Source organism: Triticum aestivum, chromosome 2A (genome assembly GCF_018294505.1).
Source record: "Triticum aestivum cultivar Chinese Spring chromosome 2A, IWGSC CS RefSeq v2.1, whole genome shotgun sequence".
NCBI classification, from domain to species: Eukaryota; Viridiplantae; Streptophyta; class Magnoliopsida; order Poales; family Poaceae; genus Triticum; species Triticum aestivum.
In genome coordinates, this window is record NC_057797.1 from 168,703,664 (window position 1) to 168,716,303 (window position 12,640).

The window sequence follows — 12,640 nt, forward strand, 5'->3', positions numbered from 1 at the left end:
GATGACGGTTATATTATGAGTTTATGTGTTTTGATGTACCAAAGGAGTTCGGAGTCCCGGATGAGATCGGGGACATGACGAGGAGTCTCGAAATGGTCGAGACGTAAAGATCGATATATTGGACGACTATATTTGGACATCGGAAAGGTTCCGAGTGATTCGGGTATTTTCGGGAGTACCGGAGAGTTACGGGAATTCGTATTGGGCCTTAATGGGCCATACGTGAAAGGAGAGAAAGGCCTCAAAGGATGGCCGCACCCCTCCCCATGGGTTGGTCCGAATTGGACTAGGGAGGGGGCGCCCCCTTCCTTCCTTCTCCTTTTCCCTTCCCTTTCCTTATCTCCTACTACTACTACTTGGAAGGGATCCTAGTTCTACTAGGAAAAGGGGAATCCTACTCCCGGTGGGAGTAGGACTCCCCTAGGGCGCGCCATAGAGAGGGCCGGCCCCTCCCCTCCTCCACTCCTTTATATACGTGGCCAGGGGCACCCCATAGACACAACAATTGATCCCTTGGATCTCTTAGCCATGTGCGGTGCCCCCCTCCACCATAATCCACCTCGATCATATCGTAGCGGTGCTTAGGCGAAGCCTTGCGTCGGTAGAACATCGTCGTCGTCATCATGCCATCGTGCTGACGAAACTCTCCCTCAACACTTGGCTGGATCGGAGTTTGAGGGACGTCATCGGGCTGAACGTGTGCAGAACTCAGAGGTGCCGTACGTTAGGTACTTGATCGGTCAGACCGTGAAGACGTACGACTACATCAACCGCATTGTGCTAACGCTTCCGCTTTCGGTCTACGAGGGTACGTGGACAACACTCTCCCCTCTCGTTGCTATGCATCACCATGACCTTGCGTGTGCGTAGGAATTTTTTTGAAATTACTGCGTTCCCCAACAATTGCACATCTAGACAACCTATTTTGATGCAAAGTTTAATTTGGTAAAGAAAAGTTAAAATTGTTAGTTGTCTATTCACCCCCTCTAGTCAACTATATCGATCCTTTTAATTGGTATCAGAGCCACGTCTCTTTATTAAGGACTTTACCATCCGAAGAGTATGGTTGATATCGTAGACGGTGTGGAGGAACACTCCGGTGTGAATCCGATCTCGTGTACGGGCGATGGGGAAACCTCGGTCTCTCGTGAGGAGTTCAATGTGGCCTTGGAGACATTGAAAACCTCCATGACGACCGAGGTTGAAAGCATGTTTACTAAATTCCTTGAAGGGCTTAAACTATCCACCGCACCGTTGAAAGTGGGTAATCCCACCGACAAGGTGACGGATGCTACATCCGATAAGGGGGAATCTAGTAGTGAAAAGGCTCCTTCTTCTAGTGGTAAGAATGGCACCGGCATCTTTGCTCATGTGGAACCACCACTTGTTTATGGTGGACCGGTTCCTTCCACTCATTTAAATCATGCCGGTCCTCCCCCTAAGATTGTGAAAAATGAGGACTTTGATTCTTGGGTTTACCACTTTAAACATCATTTAAATCATGTGAACACTAATCTTTGGAGAATCATTGAAGAAGGTTTCCATCCGCATGATCGAAGCAACTTCACTCCTCGAGAAGCCGCGGATAATCAATTCAATGAGAATGCTCTCTTCATCATTCAAGATGCAATTCCACCCGAAGATCTACCTCATCTTCGGCCCTTCGCCTTGGACAAAGACGCATGGCTTTGTGTTGTCTCACTCTACCGGGGAAGCGCAAGAATTCAATGCTCCAACTATGAAGTGGTGAAAGATGAGGCCGATGAGTTTGCAATGAAAGAAGATGAAGAACCTCGTGAGCTTTATCGGAGAGTAACCAAACTCGCGGTCTCAATCCGAGATCACGGAAGCAAGGACACGGATGACAATTGGATCAAGCGTAAATTCCTCAAGGCAGTGATGCCCTACCACAAGGCCATGTCCTCCGTCATCCGTCAAAGGCCGGGCTTCCACACTTTGACCTCAAGTGAAGTGTTGGATGAGTTTGTGGCCATGAACATTTTGGACAAGACCGCCGACAATGCGGTGCTTCGTTCTCAAAGGGCAAAGAAGCCCAACCTTACATTGAAGGCCAAGGTCTGCGTTGAAGAAGAAGAAGAGGAAGAAGGGGAGAGCAACCCCGAAGATACAAAGTATGCATATCATGAACACATGGCACTTGCTTCAAGGCAATTTTGGAGCAAGAAAAACTCAAGGCCAAACTTTAACAAAAACAACTCAAGTGGCACGAAGAGCAAGCAACGTGTAAGGACTTGCTACAATTGTGGCAATGTGAGTCATTTTGTTGCGGAGTGCCCATATGAGATGAGGGAAGACAATGGTGGCAAGCTCATCCGAAAGGACAAGGCCAAGTCGTTCCCCAACAAGAGCAACTTCACCAAGAAGACTCCTCCCAAGGCATTGGTGGTACAAGAAGAGTACAATGAGGATGATGACGATGATGAAGATGGTGAGTCGGTTGCCATGGCCTCAGTTGCCATTGCGACGACTCCACGGGTGTCTCTCTTCGACTCACCCAATGAGAGCATCACCGCCAAGTGCATCATGGCTAAAGCCACCAACAAGGTAACCTCCAAGATCAAAACTACCATCATTAATCATCTTCTTCGATGGATAGCATTGATGAACATGAGGGATCTAATGTGGAGGTGAATGAGTTTAAGGCCTTTATGGGCAAACTTAAGGGTAAATCCAAGAAGCACTTTGTTGCTCTCTTGGAACAACTTGGTGAAGCCAATGACATGATCGAGTCTCAGGAAGATACCATCTCTAAGATGGAAGGGCATAGTCGTGACTATGCCGATGAGATCTCGGATCTTTCCAATGCTCTTGAGGAAGAGCGTGGTCTTCGTTTGGCTCTTGAGGAGTCACACAACATTGATCATGCTAAGTTAAAGAAAGATTTTGATCATGTTCTCATTGTTTCTCGTGTGCTAAACTCCGAGAAGGCTGAACTTGAGGTTGATCTTCCTAGACTCAAAGAGGAGTTTGATCTACTTGACAAGGCTCACAAAGTCTTGAAGGGTGCTCATGCTAGCCTCAAAGAGTCTCATGATCAACTTCAAGTAAAGCTAACCAAGGAAAGAGCCACTTTTCCTCGTAGGATGTTAATTGAGAATGAAAATGCTACTAACCTGTGTTGTGAGCATGTGCATCTTCTTGAGGAGAACGCTAAGCTAAAGGTGCAACTTGAGAAAGGTCTTGCATCTTGCATACAAGGCAAGAAGAACCTCAACGACCTCTTGACCAACCAAAAGGGAGTTGTGGCCAAGGAAGGGATTGGGTACATGCCCGAGTCCAAGAACAAGAAGAAGAATGACAAGGCCAAACGACCTCCTCCTCTCATGCAAACCTTTGTGAAGGAGGGAGAGAGTGCTTCCAAGGAGAAGAAGAACAATGCGAAGGGTGGCGGTGTCAAAAAGGGCAATGCCACCCCTTCCATCAAAGCCGACTACTTTAATCCTTCTTATGTGTTATGTCGTGCTAGTGATGGGCATGTCTATGCCAAATTTGTTGGTTCTCCTCATGAGTACATTGAATGGTATATTTGGGTTCCAAAGACCCTTGTTACTAACATTAAAGGACCCATTACAAAATGGGTACCTAAAACCAAGCATTGATCTCTTGTAGGTGTTTGCTTCCGGTGGGGGATCATGGTTGCTCGATAGCGGAGCTACAAATCATATGACCGGAAGCAAGAACTTGGTGGTGTACATGCACAAGATTCCATCTATGCCCACCAATGTCGAGTGGGGTGACGCCTCATATTCTAAGGTATTGGGACTTGGCAAGGTAGTCATCTCTCATGATCTCACGATCGAGAAGGTCATGCTTGTTGAGTCCCTTGCATACAATTTACTTTCCGTTCGTCAACTTGCAATCATGGGCTTTGCCACTTTCTTTGATATTGATATCGTGGCCCTCTTGTGGAGCAAGACTCTTAAAGTAGCCTTTGTTGGGCATGTCGAGAACGGTCTATATGTGATTAACTTCTCGGAGCGACCCACTAAGACCGCGACATGCCTAATGGCTCAAGTTGATGTGGGATGGCTTTGGCATCGCCGTTTAGCCCATGTCAATATGAGATCTTTGCAAAGTCTTCTCAAGGGGGACCATGTCCGTGGACTAACGAATGTTAGTTTTGCTAAAGATCGTGCTTGCAGTGCTTGTATCGAAGGAAAGCTACATGAGAAGGCGCACCCTCCCACGACTATCATTTACTCAAAGAGGCCTTTGGAGCTCCTTCACTTGGATATCTTTGGGCCTCCATCCTTCGATAGTCTTGGGGGTAGGAAGTATTGCTTGGTGATTGTGGATGACTACTCAAGATACACTTGGGTGTATTTCTTCAAGAGGAAGAGCGAGACCCAACAAACCATCATTGACTTTGCAAATGAAGCACAACGTCAACACAATGCAAAGATCTTGACAATAAGAAGTGACAACGGCATCGAGTTCAAGAACTACACCTTGGATGAGTTCCTTAGTGATGAGGGGATCAAGCATCAATATTCCGCACCTTACACCCCTCAACAAAACGGTGTTGCGGAGAGGAAGAACCGGACGTTGATGGATGCGGCAAGGACCATGATGGCGGAGTTCAAGTCTCCATACAACTTTTGGGCCGAAGCCATCAACACCGCGTGTCATGCATCCAATCGGCTCTACCTCCGCAAGGGCTTGAACAAGACTCCATATGAGATACTCACCGGTAACAAGCCCAACCTCAAGTACTTTCGGGTGTTCGGGTGTAAGTGTTTCATTCTCAAGAAAGGTGTTCGGTTGTCTAAATTTGAGGCTAGAGCTTATGAGGGCATATTTGTTGGTTATGCTACAAACTCTCATGCTTACCGTGTCCTCAATAAATCCACGGGACTTATTGAGGAGACGTGTAACATGGAGTTTGATGAGAATAACGGCTCCCAAGTGGAGCAAAGTGGCACTTGTGATGTAGGTGATGAAATTCCTCCTCAAGCCATAAGAAGAATGGGTGTTGGTTTTATCCTACCCATTGAGGAACCCCTTGTGGCTGAAGGAGAAGAACAATGCTCCACTCAAGTGGAGCCATCACCAACCCAAGGTGCACACGCTTCCAAAGAACAACGTGAAGGCCCTCATCCTCAAGAACAAGACCAAGGGCAAGATCATGCTCAAAACGGTGTTGACACACAAAGTGATGCCCAAGGTCAAGTTCTCTCCTTCGAGCAAGTTCAAGAACAAGAACAAGCTCAAGACGACGCTCAAGATGATCAAGTGACCACTCCTCGTCTCACCCCCGAGGAGGAATTGGAGCGTCGTGTTGCCAAGGTTACTTCCAAGATCTCCACCAAGGATCATCTCATGATGAATGTGCTTGGAAGCTTAAGAAAGGGGGTAAGCACTCGTAGACAATTAGCAAACTATTGTGAAGATCACACGTTTCTCTCCTGTGTCGAACCCCACAAGGTCTATGAGGCGCTCGAAGATCCGGATTGGCTCAATGCCATGCATGAAGAACTCAACAACTATGAGCACAACAAAGTGTGGAGATTGGTGCCAAGACCGACCAGGAACCACAGTGTCATTGGAACCAAGTGGATATTTAAGAACAAGCAAGATGCCCATGGGATTATCATTCGCAACAAGGCTCGTTTGGTAGCACAAGGCTACTCCCAAGTCGAGGGTATCGACTATGGTGAAACCTTTGCTCCCGTTGCTCGTGTTGAATCCATTCGCATGTTGATTGCATATGCTTCTCATCATAACTTTAAGTTACAACAAATGGATGTCAAGCAACCACCCGGGTTCGAGGATCCCTACTTTCCCGATCATGTGTATCAACTCGATAAGGCACTCTATGGCCTTAAACAAGCCCCACGTGCGTGGTATGACCACCTTACCGAGTTGTTACAAGACCGTGGTTTTGAAGTTGGGCTAATCGACCCCACTCTTTTTACTAAGAAGGTCAAAGGGGAGTTGTTTGTGTGCCAGTTATATGTTGATGATATTATATTTGGTTCCCCTAACAAAGATTTCAATGAGGAATTTGCCGCTCTCATGACCTCAAAGTTCGAGATGTCTTCCATGGGAGAGTTGAAGTTCTTTCTAGGGTTCGAAGTGAAGCAAAGAAGAGAAGGAACCTTCATCAACCAAGCCAAATACACTCAAGACATGCTCAAGAGATTCAAGCTAAGTGATGGCAAGCCGGCTTCCACTCCAATGCCCACCAAGTTCCAACTTGACATTGATCCCATTGGTAAAGCGGTGGATCAAAAGGTATATCGCTCCATGATTGGATCCTTGCTTTACCTTTCTGCATCTAGACCGGATATCATGTTGAGTGTGGGAATTTGTGCACGGTTTCAAGCCGCACCTAAGGAAAGTCACTATGTGGCGGTCAAACGAATCTTTCGATATTTGGCTCATACCCCAAACTTTGGCTTATGGTACCCAAGAGGAGCGAAGCTTGTAGGGTATTCGGATTCCGATTGGGCGGGAGACAAAGTGGATAGGAAGTCCACTTCCGGAGGGTGCCAATTCCTTGGTTGCTCTTTGGTAAGTTGGTCTTCCAAAAAGCAAAGTTGTGTGTCTCTCTCGTCCACCGAAGCGGAGTATGTAGCGGCCGGTAGTTGTTGTGCACAACTCTTATGGATGAGGCAAACTTTAAAAGATTGCGGTGTCATTTGTGACAAAGTGCCTCTTTGGTGTGACAATGAAAGTGCCATCAAGATCTCTGTCAACCCGGTGCAACACTTCAAGACAAAGCATATTGAGATTCGGTATCACTTCATCCGGGATCACATTAGGCGAGGAGAGATCGTGCTCAACTATGTCAACACTCATGATAATCTTGCAGATATTTTCACGAACCCTTGGATGAAGCAAGATTTCGCGAGTTACGGCATGAGCTAAATATCATTGATTCGAGCAATGTGACTTGAACCCTTGCACACCCCACCACACTCAATTTGTTGTCTAGTTTAAATGTAGGCATGGACATAGGGGGAGTGTTGTTCCCTCAATGAACTCTCCCTCCCCCCCATTATGCATAAATTGATCAAGTCTTTCACATTAGCCATTGTTGATGGTACTTGTGCTTCAAAGACGAGTTTTTGTCATGGGCCCAAGGTTAAAATCTTTGCGGCGCCATACCTCTTGACTCAAATATAGGTGGCCTCGGCCACCGCCCTCTCTTGAAGAGTTGTGTCTTGGCCTCTTGCTGGTGTGTTCTCTCTTCTTCTTGCCTTTTGTTCTCTCTTTTTCGAGCTAAGCCGTGTTGTGTAGTTGTCGTGGCGTGCTGGGCGGTACTACCGCTGGTGGTGCGCGGTACTACCGCCCCCTAGCGCGGTACTACCACTGCGGGACAGGACCAGGGGTTATATCAAGGCAGGGGGAGGTTTCTTCTCCCCCATACCCATTCGCTTTGCCCCCTCATTCCTCTTCCTATCTCCAGCCACGCATCACCACGGGAGGGCTCCGGCGGATCTTCGTCTCCAGGGCGTCCCTCTCCATTTCCTTCGGTGGAGTCGATCCCCAACTCGTTCTCTTGCCATGGATGCCGGTATTGCCCCCGTTCCTTCTCTCGTTTTGTCTCGTTTTCAGATCTTGCGTCTTAGGGGCAATGGTGGTTGCATCTCTAGATTTTTGGCTAAATCTAGGCTTGAGTAGGTTGGAGAAGGCAACTAGACTATCTAGATTAGAGTTTGGTAGGAATATTTTTGAATTTGGCAGGCCGGTAGTGCCAGATCTGACCACGGTAGTAGGGAACTGCTGTTTCCCCGCCTCGAGCGCTACTACCGCTCTCTTTGGAGCGGTACTACCGCTTGGGCGGTACTTCCGTGTGCATGTCGCGGTACTACCGCTGCCTGCCAAGTTCCATCATGTTCCTGCCATACCTTGATCCTTTTGTTGTGTTTGTTGGCTTATTCTCGTTCTTTCTGGTTGTTTTGTGTGTTCTTGTGTTTGGTTCCAAGTGATGAACATCCTGAGCCTCAAGCTCGCCGTGTCAACCCCGGGCGTGCAACGTCAAAGTGCTACCGCACCTCTGAGCCAGCAGGTGGTTCCTCTAGCACTCAACCGCCACCAGCAGGCGCATCCGCAAGTGCTCCTCCACCACCTCAGCAGTCGAAGAGATCTGCCAACAAGCCAAAGGGAAAGACTATGACTAAGATGACTGCCAAGGAGTTTTGGGAAAAGCGTCGCCGCAACCCCTATGAGGCGGACCAAGATCCCACTTTGGCCAACCACCCATTCTGGAACCGCTTTCAGTTTGCCATCTATTTTGATGTGATCAAGGCCAAGAAGAATCTCTATGTTGATGTTCGCTCCATCGACACTGATGCCATGGAGAAGGACCCTGAGTACTTTGGTGAAGCCCTTCAGATGTGTTCTCAACTGAACATTCTCAGGATCATGCAGTTCAACAAGGATTTCGATGCAGATTTGGTGGCTGAATTATTTGCTACCGTTCATCTTGGAACTGATGCCGACAGGACTCTGACTTGGATGACCAATGGCAAGTTGCTTTCCATCAAGTGGAAGGACTTCATGGAGTTAATTGATGTGGAAGATAACGGGCTTGAGACTCCAGTAGGATTCCGCCCTCACCGCAATGCTACATCCACTCACAAGCAAGCCCTTTGGCCCTACTGCACTGTGAAGATTCACCCAGTGACCAAGAAGGAAACCTATGAGCTGTCTACGTATCTGGACTTTCTTCATTGTGTTTTCCATGAGACTCTCTTTGTAACACCCCGAACGTAACTTTCCCTATTTGTACTCCAACTCTTGCCGTTTCCGGCGTTAAGTTATGTTTATTTCCTCGGGTTCGGGTTTTGTCTCCGTGTGTTGTTATCGTTGTCATGCATCTCATATCATGTCATCATGTGCATTGCATTCGCATACGTGTTCATCTCATGCATTCGAGCATTTTCCCCATTGTCTGTTTTACATTCCGGCGCTTCGTTCTCCTCCGGTGCTCATTTCTATCTTTCTTTCGTGTGTGGGGATTAAACATTTCCGGATTGGACCGAGACTTGCCAAGCGGCCTTGGTTTACTACCGGTAGACCGCCTGTCAAGTTTCGTATCATTCGGACTTCGTTTGATACTCCAACGGTTAACCGAGGGACCGAAAAGGCCTCGTGTGTGTTGCAGCCCAACACCCCTCCAATTTGGCCCAAAACCCACCAAACTCTACTCCATCATCTAGATCGTTCGATCAAGATCGCGTGGCCGAAAACCACACCTCATTTGGACTCTCCTAGCTCCACTTATGCCTATAAATAGGACCCCCCGAATTTCGGATCTCTCCCTCTCCCCGAAACCCTAAATCCCTCTCCGCCGCGCCGGACGTGTCCGACCCGCACCGGACGTGTCCGACCCACCGCCCGCCGCCGCCCGCAGCCAGTGGCTCGCCGCCACGTGGCATCGCCACCTCGCCGCCGCCGCGGCCCGGGAGGCCAGATCGGGCCCCCGCGAGCCCGAGTCGCCCCCGCGCCTCCTCGCCTCGGTCGCCGCCGCCTCCCTCAGCTTCGGTGGGCGCCGCCGCCGTGGGCCACCACCGCCGCCGCCGCCGCGGGCCACCGCCCGGCCGCCGGGCGCCACCGCGCCGGCCGCCGCCTCCTCCTCCGTCCGGCCGCTCCGGCCTCCTCCGACCTCCCCGGCGCCGCCCCGGTCTTCTTCCTCCCCGACGAACCTCGACTTCCGTGCTCTGGTGAACAGTGCGCACCGGCGAGCCTCGGGAAGCGTGCAGATCTGAGATCTGAAATTTGACGGTTGACTTTTCTCCTCCGAACCTTTATTTTTATGCAATCTTTGACCTGTGATATCTCCGCATCCATAGCTCCGATTTGGGCGTATAGCATATCAAAATGTTCATCTCAGAGAGTAGATCATTTCATTCCATTGCATCATTTTCATTTGAGCTCATCTTGATGCCCGGAATGCTGTTAGAAGAGGGCTTCGTGAGTTAGTTGTAAGATCTGCTACTTCATCTTAGACATTTGTCATTTTTGCCATGATTAATGTGTGCATGCTATGCCCGTGAGTTCTACATATATTTTGTTAAAGGTTTTGTCATCTATCCAGAGGTGCAACCCATGTATTTTTAGGATGTGTGTGGTGACTTGTGCAAGCTTGCAAAGTGAGGCTCCCGGTAAATCTGTTTTCAGGGACTTAGTACTTTTCACTAAGTCTGGGATTATTTAGTTCATGATGCCATATGTTCATGCTCTTTCCTAGAGATCCGTGCCTCTTTTGAGGATGATCAGTAAAGGAGTTTCGTTAATCTTGTTATGCTCTATCCATCCATGTCTTTGTTTGTAATTATGGAGCACCTTAGCTTGAGTCAATCGAGCTCTACTTTTGCTTCGTTGTGAATCTGGGCAGATCGTCAACTTGTTTGCGATTTTGCCGATGTTATTGTAGTTGATCCGTGCATGCTATGCCATTGTTCTTGCCATGTATAGCTAGAATTTTGTGCCTTCTTAATGGATGTATGCTTGGCTTGCCATGACTTGCACCGTAGTGAGTGCGTCGAGCTCGTTTACATACCTTCGTGAGTTATATTTCAGCATGTCCCAGTTTTTCTCTAAGACTGAAAACTGATTATGTTTTTGCTATGTTCGCGTGCTTGTTAGTATATTTTGTGATCCCTTTTGGCTCAAGGTCACTAAGGGACTTTTGTTAAGCTTGTTGAGTAGCTCCATGCCATGTTCTTCTTTATCTTAATCAGGTCCTGTAGCATGTTCTTTTGTTGCTCCGAAGAGGGCTTCATGATCTGAAATTCCAGACAAGTGTTAATTTCACTAAGTCTGAGATCTGTTTTACCATTTGCGTTTTTGCCATGCTTGTCTGAACCTCCTAATGGATGATTTGGCCGTAGCTCAGTGCTAGACTTTTGTTAAGCATCTTGTGGGCATCCCTGCCTTGTATTTTGATGCCATGTTTGGTGGCTGTAGCATGTTCATCTCATTGCATTTAGATGCCTACTTGCTGTAAATCGCAGACTGGTGTCATTTTTGAAACGCTTGCCATTTCCAAACCATAACTCCGATTCCGGCGTTCTTTATATCGTTTTCAAGCGATTTCATCTCATCTTTCCAGTGGCACCCTTGGTTTTCCAAGTTGAGGCCAGGTTCATGCATTTCCTGTCATATCTTGCATTTTGCATCCCGCATCGCATCCCGCATAGCATACCATCACTGCATCTTATTGTTTGAGCTTGCACGTGGTTGATTTTATCCTTGTTGCTTGTTTGTCTTGTTTGGGTAGAGCCGGGAGACAAGTTCTCTAACGAGGAGCCCGTTGAGTTTGCTTTTGAGGATCCAGTCAACTCTGACAGCTTTGCAGGCAAGATAATCATACCCTCGAAATCACTACTATCTTTGCTATGCTAGTTTGCTCGCTCTTTTGCTATGCCATTGCTATGATGCCTACCACTTGCTTGCAAGCCTACCAAATTGCCATGTCAAACCTCTAACCCACCATTGTCCTAGGAAACCGTTGATTGGCTATGTTACCGCGTTGCTCAGCCCCTCTTATAGCGTTGCTAGTTGCAGGTGAAGATTGGAGGTCGTTCCTTGTTGGAACATTCATGTATTTGTTGGGATATAATTATATTGCTATGTTATCTTAATGCATCTATACACTTGGTAAAGGGTGGAAGGCTCGGCCTCTCGCCTAGTGTTTTGTTCCACTCTTGCCGCCCTAGTTTCCGTCATATCGGTGTTATGTTCCCGGATTTTTGCGTTCCTTATGCGGTTGGGTTATAATGGGAACCCCTTGATAGTTCTCCTTGATTAAAGCTTTTCCAGCAATGCCCAACCTTATTCTTACCATTTGCCACCTAGCCTCTTTTCCCTCGGGTTTCCGGAGCCCGCGGGTCATCTTATTTTAACCCCCCCGGGCCAGTGCTCCTCTGAGTGTTGGTCCAAACTAGAGTCCCGTGCAGCGCCCCCTCGGGGAAACTCGAGGTTTAGTTTTAGTTGTATGGAGCGCTCATCTAAGTGTGCCCTGAGAAAGAGATATGTGCAGCTCCTATCAGGATTTGTCGGCACATTCGGGCGGTGTTGCTGGTCTTGTTTTAACCTGTCGAAGTGTCTTGAATTACTGAGATACCGAGTCTGATCGGAACGTCTTGGGAGGAGGTCTATTCCTTCGTTGACCGTGAGAGCTTGTCATGGGCTAAGTTGGGACTCCCCTGCAGGGATTGAACTTTCGAAAGTCGTGCCCGCAGTTATGGGCAGATGGGAATTTGTTAATGTCCGGTTGTAGATAACTTTAACCTTAATTTAATTAAAATGAATCAACTGAGTGTGTTACCGTGATGGCCTCTTCTCGACGGAGTCCGGGAAGTGGACACGGCGTTGGAGTAATGTTTGCGCAGGTTGTTCTCTAGCTTCTCGCTCGTGCTTTGCCTCCTCTTCTCGCTCTCTTTTGTGAATAAGTTAGCCACCATACTTGCTAGCCGCTTGTTGCAGCTCCACTCATATTTCATCTTGCCAGACCTATAAGCTTAAATAGTCTTGATCGCGAGGGTGCGAGATTGCTGAGTCCCTGTGGCTCACAGATTACTATTACACCAGATGCAGGGCCTGATGATTCCGCTCCAGGAGACGCGTATGAGCTCAAGTGGGAGTTCGACGAAGACTCTCAATGATA